General features: G+C 39.0%; 1 pseudogene; it reads right to left on the minus strand.

Moving 5' to 3' along the window:
* Positions 1-6,695: 6,695 nt before the first annotated feature.
* LOC138165963 (ubiquitin-like modifier-activating enzyme 5 pseudogene) lies at positions 6,696-7,816 on the minus strand (annotated as a pseudogene).
* Positions 7,817-9,947: the final 2,131 nt, after the last annotated feature.

Here is a 9,947-nt window from a genome sequence, read left to right on the forward strand (position 1 = left end):
CAACATCCATTCCTATTAAAAACATTAGAAAGTTTAGTAATAAATGGAGCCTTCCTTAAAATAATAGGTAGCATCTATTTAAAGCCATTAATCAGCAAATATTATATGTAATGGGGAGAAGCTAGAAGCATTTCCCATAAGATCAGGAGTGAAACAAGGGTGTCCACTGTCACCCCTCTTATTCAATATGGTACTAGAAATGTTAGCAGTAGCAATTGGAGAAGAAAAAGAGATCAAAGGAATCAAGTTAGGCAAAGAAGAGACCAAGCTATCACTCTTTGCAGATGACATGATGATATACTTAGAGAATCCTAGAGAATCAAGTAAAAAACTGCTTGAGACAATAAATAAATTTGGCAAAGTTGCAGGATAAAAAATAAACCCACATAAATCCTCAGCATTCCTATATATTTCCAATGAAATTCAACAGCAAGAAATAGAAAGAGAAATCCCATTTAAAGTTACTGTAGACATTATAAAATATTTGGGAATCTACCTGCCATAATAAACCCAGGACCTGTATGATCATAACTACAAAACAATTTTCACACAAATAAAGTCAGATCTAACTAATTGGAAAAATATCAATTGCTCATGGCTGGGTCGAGCTAATATAATAAAAATGACAATTTTACCTAAATTAAATTATATATTTAGTGCCATACCAATTAATTTACCAAAAAGCTACTTTATAGGGCTAGAAAAAATAGCAACAAAATTCATTTGGAAGAATAAACGGTCCCAATATCAAGGGAATTAATGAAAAGAAATGCTAGGGAAGGTGGACTAGCTTTACCAGATTTCAATCTGTACTATAAAGCAGCAGTCATCAAAACTACTTGGTACTGGCTGAGAAATAGAGGAGTGGATCAATGGAATAGATTAAGCACACGAGATTTAGAAGCCTATGACTATAGTAATGTATTGTTTGATAAACCTCCGGACCCTGGTTTTGGGGATAAGAATTCAGTATTTGACAAAAACTGCTGGGAAAACTGGAATATAGTATGGCAGAAACTGGGCATAGACCCTTATCTAACACCATATACCAAAATCAAGTTTAAATGGGTTCATGATCTAGGTATAAAGGTTGATACTGTAAGCAGTCTCCTAAAACAAGGAATAGTTTACCTATCAGACTTGTGGAGAGGGAAAGACTTTTATGATTAAACAAGAATTAGAAAAAATTATAAAATGTAAAATGGATAATTTTGACTACATGAAATTGAAGAGTTTCTGTACAAACAAAGCCAATATAACCAAGATTAAGAGGGAGGTGGGAAATTGGGAAACAATCTTTACAACCCATGTCTCTGACAAAGGACTCATTTCTAAAATATACAGAGAATTGAGTCAAATTTATAAGAATACAAGTCATTCCCCAATTGATAAATGGTCAAAGGATATTGTGATAGTAATGGCATAAATGCCATTACTATCACAGATATGAACAGGCAGTTTTCAGAGAAAGAAATTAAAGCTATCTATAAGCACATGAAGAAATGCTCTAATTCACTATTGATTAGAGAAATGCAAATCAAAACAACTCTGAGGTACCACATCTCACCAGTCATATTGGCTAAGATGACAAAACAGGAAAATGACAAATGCTGGAGAGGATGTGGGCAAATTGGAACACTAATGCATTGCTGGTGGAGTTGTGAACTGATCCAGCCTTTCTGGAAAGCAATCTGGAATTATGCCCAAAGGGCTATAAATACTTTCATACCCTTTGATCCAGCAATACCACTCCTAGGGTTATATCCCAAAGAGATCATAGAAATGGGAGAAAGACCCATACGTACAAAAATGTTTATAGCAGTTCTTTTTGTGGTGGCAAAGAATTGGAAATTAAGGGGGTGCCTTTCAATTGGGGAATGGCTGAACAAGTTGTGGTATATGCATGTTATGGAATACTATTGTGCTATAAGAAACGAGGAGCAGGCAATCTTCATATTTACCTGGAGAGGCTTAAAAGAACTGATGCGGAGTGAGAAGAGTAGAACCAGGAGAAATTTGTACACAATTACAAACACAACGTATGTGTGATGACCAACTTTGATAGACTGGACTCTTCTCAGCAATGCAATGATATAAGTCAATCCCAAAAGACTCATGATGGAGAGAAATATGTGCATCCAGAGAAAGAATTAGAAAGAACTAAGTTTATATCCAGGTGGAAGCAAAATACTTGATCGTTTTCGTTCTCTTATTTGGTTTTATGTCCTCTTTACCACTTTTCATTCCAGCTGGTACAATCTGTCCTTATAACCTGACTAACGTATAATGTGAAAGTATTTACAGATACTATACTTGACTATAAGCTGCCATGGAGGGGAGGGGAGGGAGGGGGACATAATGTGAAATTCAAGGAATTGTAGAATTGAATCCTGTAAACTAAAAGGAAACAAACAAATTAATTAAAAAAAAAATTTTAAAGAATAAATTATGCAGAAAAAGAAAAAAAACTATTTTTTGAGGAAAATTGTATCACATGCACCTCAGCATCTAGTGCAGTGCCTGACACATAGCACCAATCAGGCAATGAATCAACAAGCATTTATTAAACCCTTTCTATATCCCTATGATATGTACTGTGATAAGCACTGGGTATACACAAAAGAAGACAAAATTTCCCATACCTTCCAAGGACTTAGATTCTAATATAAGTGAGGAAGTGTCTATATATGAGACCATTCAAGATAAATACAGAGTAGGTAGAAGTGATTTAGAACTTAGAACAGAGTGCACCAGCAGGTTGGTAGTGGCATGGAAAGCATCCTGCAGGAAGTAGCCCTTAATTGCATCTTAAAGGAAGCAAGGGATTCTAAATATCAGTATTAAGGATGGAAAATGTTCCTGGCCTAGGAAACACTTATGTGAGCACATAATAAATTTTTGTTGAATTGTATTGAATTGAAGGATTAAAGAAGGTGTAATTCAAATCAATTATATTTTTTAAAAATGTAGCACGTGCCTACTAAGTGTAAAACATTTCACTAGGAATAAAAATAAAATACAATCTCTGCTCTAAAGCACTTAGAATTAATGGGAGGAGGCAGAAATATACCATATACACAAATAAGTGTAATATAAAGTAGAATATGATGGAAGGAAAGACATGATCCAGCAAAAGTGCTTTAGGAACAGATAAGGAGGAAGAGAAGAAATTTTCTGATAGTGAAATTAGAGAAACTTCAGGAAGAGGAGATGAAAAAAGAAGATAAATTAATAAAATATTAGCCAATGAGCATTTGCTATGGGCTTACTGTGTGATAAATACTATTCTAAGGATTGGGAATACAATAAAAGGCAAAAACAATCTCTACCCTTAAAGAAGTCACTACGTTACTTACACCCTTCTAGTGATGAGCTTTCATTTTCTAAGGGATGTCAGAGTGTTATGGGGCCCTCCCAAGATATCAAAACGCATATGGTGAAGTCTGCTGCATATTGGGCAGACTTTCAAAAAAGTTTTCAAAAGTATATTGGAAAAAAATGCAGAGTGAAGAGATATAGAAATGTAGTTTTCACAGGTAGAAATATGAATGATACTACATATCCAACAAAATATCAGAGAATGTTAATAGAAATCTATACATAAAAACTGTATAATATATAAACATAAAAAAGAAAGCTTGAAAGTCCTCTATTTCTTTGCATGACCATATTTTCCCCTGCAACATTGTCCTCAATTGTGCTGGGTAGGTGATTCTTGGTCTTACTTCCAGCTCCTTTGACCTATGGAACAACATATTCTAAGCCCTTCAAACCCTCAATTTAGAAGCTGCCAGATGCTGTGTTATCCTGATTGTTTCCACACTATTCAAATCATTTCTTCTTGACTGCTTGTAATATTTTCTCCTTGATCTGGGAACTCCAGAACTTGGCTATAATATTCCTAGGAAAAATATTTTGGGGATAGTTTTCAAGGGGTGATCGGTGGATTCTTTCAACCTCTATTTTGCCCTCTTGTTTGAAAATATGAGGGCAATTTTACTTGAGAATTTCTTGAAGGATGGTTTCTAGGTGTTATTTTGTTTTATCATGGCTTTCAGGCAGTCTAATACTTTTAAAATCATCTCTCCTGAATCTATTTTCCAGGTCATTGGTTTTTCCAATGAGATGTTTCACATTGCCTTCTATTGTTTTTTTTTTTCATTTGTTTGGATATGTTTAATAATATCTTGATTTCTCACAGTCATTAGCTTCAATTTGTTCCAAACTCATTCTGAAGTAATTGTTCTCTTCAGTTAACTTTTGAGATTCTTTTTTTCCATCTGACAAATTTGGCTTTTTAAGGCATTCTTCTCCTCATTGGCTTTTTGAGTCTCTTTTGCCATTTGAGTTAGTCTATTTTTTAAGGTGTTACTTTCTTCAGTCAGGTTGTTGACTCTCTTTTCATGATTTTCTTTTATCATACTCATCTCTCCTCCCAATTTTTCCTCCACTTCTCTGATTTGGCTTTCAAAATTCTTCTTAAGCTCTTCTATGGCCTGCAACCAATTCATATTTTCTTGGAAGCTTTTGGTGCAAGAGTTCTGACTTCTTTGTCTTCTTCCCATTCCATGCTTTGGTCCATTTTGTCCCCAAAAAGGAATCCAAAGTCAGATTGCTATGCTTGCTTTTCATCCTTTGCTTGTTCATGTTGCCACTTGACTTTTGAACTCTTTGTCACAGGAGAACTCTGCTTCCAGAGAGGAGAGCTTTGTCCCAAATTGCTGGGGCTTTTTCAGCTGCAGGATCTATTACTTGGTTGCTCTCTCTGAAGCCTCCACAGGCTCTGGCACCTGGTCAGACACCCCAGCATCTCCACCCAGTACAGTAATCCAGATTCAATCAGGTTAAAGCAAGAGCAATTGCCCCTCTAATGGTGGCTTGGTCCCCCTACAATCTGCAGGCTGGGAGCTCTGAAGCAGCCTTGTGGTGGTGGCACCATGCCTCAGCCACTTCTCCCTCTGGGGGCAAAGGCCTCACCACACTCTCAGTCCCCCTGTTCCCAAAGTCCACACTGACCTTTTAATTTGCCTTTGGCATTTATGGGTTGATAATACTGGCCACAACAACAGCTTCTGCTGATCCACTCTCCCTGAAGTCCCTCCAGCCACGGCTGGTGAGGGGCTACCCTAGAGCTAAAACCACATGCTCACATGGGGCTAGTCTCTGCTCCAAGTGTGCTGAGAAGGACCCTTCCTGCTAGCCTGCCTGACTGCCTTCAGTGGGATATTTGTTTCTCTCCATCACTTTGTGTGTAGTGTAGCTCTGAAGTTTGTTTAGAGTCATATTTGATAGGTATTTGAGGTGATTATGGGGGGAGCTCAGGAAGTTTTCCTGTTTCTATGCTACCATATTGGCTCCATCCCCCTAGTGATAGAATTTTTAAGGGTAACAACACCATCTTCCCATGTAGGGATGCAAATAGTTTAGCTCTGTTGAGTCCCTTATCTTTTCTTTTCCCTGATATGTATTTATACCTCTCTTAGTCTTGATATTGGAGGTCAATTTTTTGGTTTAGTTTTGGTCTTCTCTTTGTGAAGGCTTGGCATCCTACTATTTCTTGTATGACCATTTTTTCCTTTGATGAATTATACATAAGTTAGCTGGGTAAGTGATTCTTGGTTGTATTTTACCCATTGGAACACCACATTCCATGACCTCCAGTCATTTAATGTTGCAGCTGCCATGTCTTGTGTGAGGCTGATGGTGAATTCCTGATATTTGAATTATTTCTTCTGGCCACTTGTAGTATATATTTTTTCCTTGACCTGGTGGTTCTGAAATTTTACTATAATGATCCTTGGGGTTTTTATTTTAGGATCTCTTTCCTAAGGTGATTGATGATTCTTCCATTGACTATTTTACCCTCTTGTTCCAGGAACTCAGGGCAGTTTTCCTTGATAATTTATTGAAAGATGCTGTCCAGGTCCTTTTTTTGATGACTTTCAGAGAGTCCAATGATTCTGATATCGTTTCTTCTGGATCTATATTACAGGTCAGTTGTTTTCCCATGAAGTATTTTACATTTTCTTTCATTTTTTTTCATTCTTTTCAATTTGTTTGATAGATTCTTAGTATGTCACAGAATCATTAACTTCCATTTGCCTAATTCCAATTTATACAGTATTGTTTTCCTCAATCAGTTTTTCTACTTTCTTTTACATTTGTCTGATTGTACTCTTTTTTATACCAATCATTGCCTTTATTTCAACATCATATACTAATATATTTTTTTTAATTTTATAAAATTTATTTTTCATTTCAACATTTTAGTTCCCAAACTATCAAGGTACAACAAAGACAACTCCTTAATCTTAACTGTATGTAACTGGCCTCCATATCCTAATGTAGTATGGCTTTCTATGCACAATGTATCTGATTCCCCAGGTTCTATCGCAGAAGGTGACATCCATTACCTTGACCTTCTTTTATGGGGCCAAAAGTCTTATTTCTTAGTGGCTAGATATGAAAAAATATATGTCACAGCATCTTACAGTTCCTTCTTCATAGTCTGAGGATTCTTCTAGTGAATAAAAGAAATCAAATCAAGGTACTCTTAATTTCAAAGAGGAAGATGTAGTACCAAATACAGACTACATATCAAATGATTCCACCTTAACCTTTACTAACAATGCAGGAATTCTTGAGTTTAAAATGTATTTCTTCAGTTTCTCCAGAAGGTAGAAGGTGAAACAAAACTACATGTTCTTCATCTTGGCCATAAATTCTTCCAAACTTTCCCCAGAATCTTCCACTGATTCTCCACCCCCCCCCCAGGCAGGTGAACTTCTTCCTTTTTTTGGAACTGTGCATGCCACCATAATTCCCTCAGGCAAACCAGGAACAGGACCAGAAGCATCTTTGATCTTCTCTTCTGAAATCTCAGATACTAACTCACTACCCCAACCATCATCCTCATTAAAGTATTTCTTCTTCTTCTTGTTCAACAACCGCTTGTTTGGGAAGAATTGCAACTTTTTCTTATATTCTTCCTGTTGTTTCCTGCTGTTTCTGTCATCACCCTGAGGATTTGGCTTCATGGACATGGTGGGAAAGAAATCTTGCATTGCATTATACCCCAGGTAAAAACTCATGGTACCAAAATTTAACAGAAACTTTTACACATTTTGTACAAGAATTCCAGCAACCACTCCCACAGTACTGCGAAGACTAGTTGCAAAAGCTCCTTGTCTTTTTAGTGTCTTTTCATCAATATTTGCAGCAACTATCAGTGGAGGAGCACACAAAACAAGCAGAATCCCTGGGAATGATGAGCTGTATTAAGAGCTGTTCGAGCTTCAAATTTGTCCATACAGCTTAGGACTACACCAAAAACTTTCCCACTTGCCATGCCACCATTATCTATTCTATCCATAAAATGTTAAAGGTTGTCCACTGTGCTGATATTATAATTGTAAACTTCAAAATGAGCATCAGGATCAGTATTCTGTAAATTTGCTTGAACTTTGCTTAATCCCGCCTGGTGGGGCTGGAAGAAAAGTCTGTTCATGTTGGCCAGTTCTACTTTGTCATAATCGAACAGTAATATCTTACCAATGGCACATCTGGTTAGCATTCCAGTAGTTACACTACCACCTCCACAAACTCCTACCACTGCTACAGCAAAGGTATGGATTTGATCATAATCCTTCACAATTCCCATTCATTTGAATGCCATCAGGTGACTGTACAGGTTGGAATCCACCACTTCCAGACTCATCTTGTTATCGCAAGCCCAGCCTGCCATGCTGCTGCCGCTACCCCACACCACTGCTCTGAGAGCCAGGCCCACCCCGCAGACATGAGAGCTGAGCCAGGGAGTACCCACTCCAGGCCGGATGGACATGTCACCTTGTCCAATTGTACTCTTTATGGAGATGTTCTCTTCAGTGGATATTTGAATCACTTTTTCCATGGGTCCAATTCTACTTTTTAAGCAGTTTCCCATGCTGTTGGCTTTTCCCCCATAATTCTCTTGCATCACTCTCCTTTCTTTTCCTAATATTTATTCTATCTTTCCCTCTTATAGGATTTTTAAATTTGTTTTTGAGTTTTTCAGTGAGATCATTCTGGGCTTGAGATCCCTTCCCATTTTCTATTTTTTTCCTCAGAGGTATGTTGTCATTGTTGCCATCTTCTGAGTTTCTGTGTTGGTCTTCCCTGGCATTGCAATCACTTTCTGTGGTCAGACTGTTGTTGTTGCTGTTGTTTTCCAATCGTTTGTTCGCCTTTTCCTCTCTCTTAAGTTAGAGCTCTGGTCCAGGGGCAGAAGGGGCATTGTCTCTGGCTCCTTTTGCTAGCAGTTGCAGGCCCTGGTTGTTTAGCTGATTCTACACTGTTGCTGCCCTGAGGCCTGTGAGCTCCCTTGTGTCTGGTCTGCTCTCAGGGCTGGAACTGGGAGTTGGCTGGTGCTACTGGAGGCTGTAGTGGTCTGATGCTTACCTGGTGCTGATCAGGAGTTCTAGTGGTTGTGTCTGCTGTGTGCTGAGGCTCACACTGTTCCTGTGGCCACACTGAAGCACATGTAGTCCAGCCTCTGGGCTACACCACGGCAAATGGTTGTTCTTGGAACTGGAGTCTGCTGGTTCCCCTGACTATGCTAAAAGCTGTGAGGGGTCCTGCCAGTGGTGTTTGCCTGCTTTAGCATAGGGGGATCAGGATCTCCCACTGGTTTGCTGAGGTGGCACTTGCAGGGACACTTCCCATGCTGGCTTGTGTTCCCTTTTCACCCAAGTAGGATGGAATTTTCTTGCTGATCCAGCAAGTTTCTTGAGCTAAAATATTATTTCATCCCACCTTCCGGCTGGTATTCCAGGATATGTCGGGGGCTGCCATTTTATGGGTTGTTTGACTAGGAGTATAGGAGAGTTGTAGCAGTTTACTGCTTACCCTGCCGTCTTGGGTCCCAGAAGTGACTAGGTGTTGTTCCTATGCCCATTTTACAGAAGAGTAAACTGAGAGTGAGAGAAGGTAAATGACGTGCTCGGGTTCACAACAGCTACTAAATGTCTGAAGCAGGATTTGAACTCAGTCCTTCCTGCCTCTATAGCTCTTTATGAATTCTGTCATGACTTTGCTTACTTTGCCTCATGAGAAAGAGCTGCTCACACTTATTCCCTATGTACAACACAAAGACACATATCCACTCCCTCTACCCCTATCTGTCCATCTCTATGAGGCAACTGATGAGGTACAGGCTCTAGGAGCCCCCTTGAGCTCTCCTTCAATCTTTGAGGTACAGGCTTTGGGAACCCCCCTTGAACTCATAATAAATCATCCCATTTGATGAGGCATTTGCCTGAGGCCATAAACCTTACATTGTGGCTAGGCCCAGACCTCTGTTACTAGCCTAGCCCTCCATTGTCCATCTACTTCCCACCCTTGAGCCTATCAAAATGTCAATCCACCCTTGAACTGGCCTAGCCCACCACTGTCTATAGCCTCCAGCAACTTCCCACCCTTAATCACTCATTGACCTGATCTGATTTCTCCTGAAGACCCTACCCAAACTCTTCCTCTAGACCACCCCTAGATTCCTCCCACAACCTTCTGTATATAAGATCCCATCTACCCTCCATGTGTGTGAAAGTGCCATAGAATGACCTAGCACTGACTTACTCTGTGTCTAATACAAGAGAACTTTTAATAAACTTTACTCTTCTTTGGCTGGAAAAAAAAAGAGAGAGAGAGAAAACTTCAGTCGAATTCATTCAGCAGGACCCAGCATGATGGTATTTTGGGGTCTGCAGAGCAATCCTAACCCTTTTTATGGGTAACCTGTTCATTTTATTTTTCCCTAACCATGAATACTGCTAATCTCAAGCTTTTCTCCAGCTGGGACTGGAAGGTACATAAACCTCTCTCTTTCCCTAGTACCTTGGAAGTGCAGTTATCTGTTTGTTGTGTGTGTGTGTGTGGGTGTGTGTGTGTGTTTAGGCCTGACCTCTCAG

Source organism: Petaurus breviceps, unplaced genomic scaffold (assembly GCF_028583685.1).
Source record: "Petaurus breviceps papuanus isolate PSGF00001 unplaced genomic scaffold, PetGlider_PUasm1.0 218, whole genome shotgun sequence".
Lineage (NCBI taxonomy): Eukaryota > Metazoa > Chordata > Mammalia > Diprotodontia > Petauridae > Petaurus > Petaurus breviceps.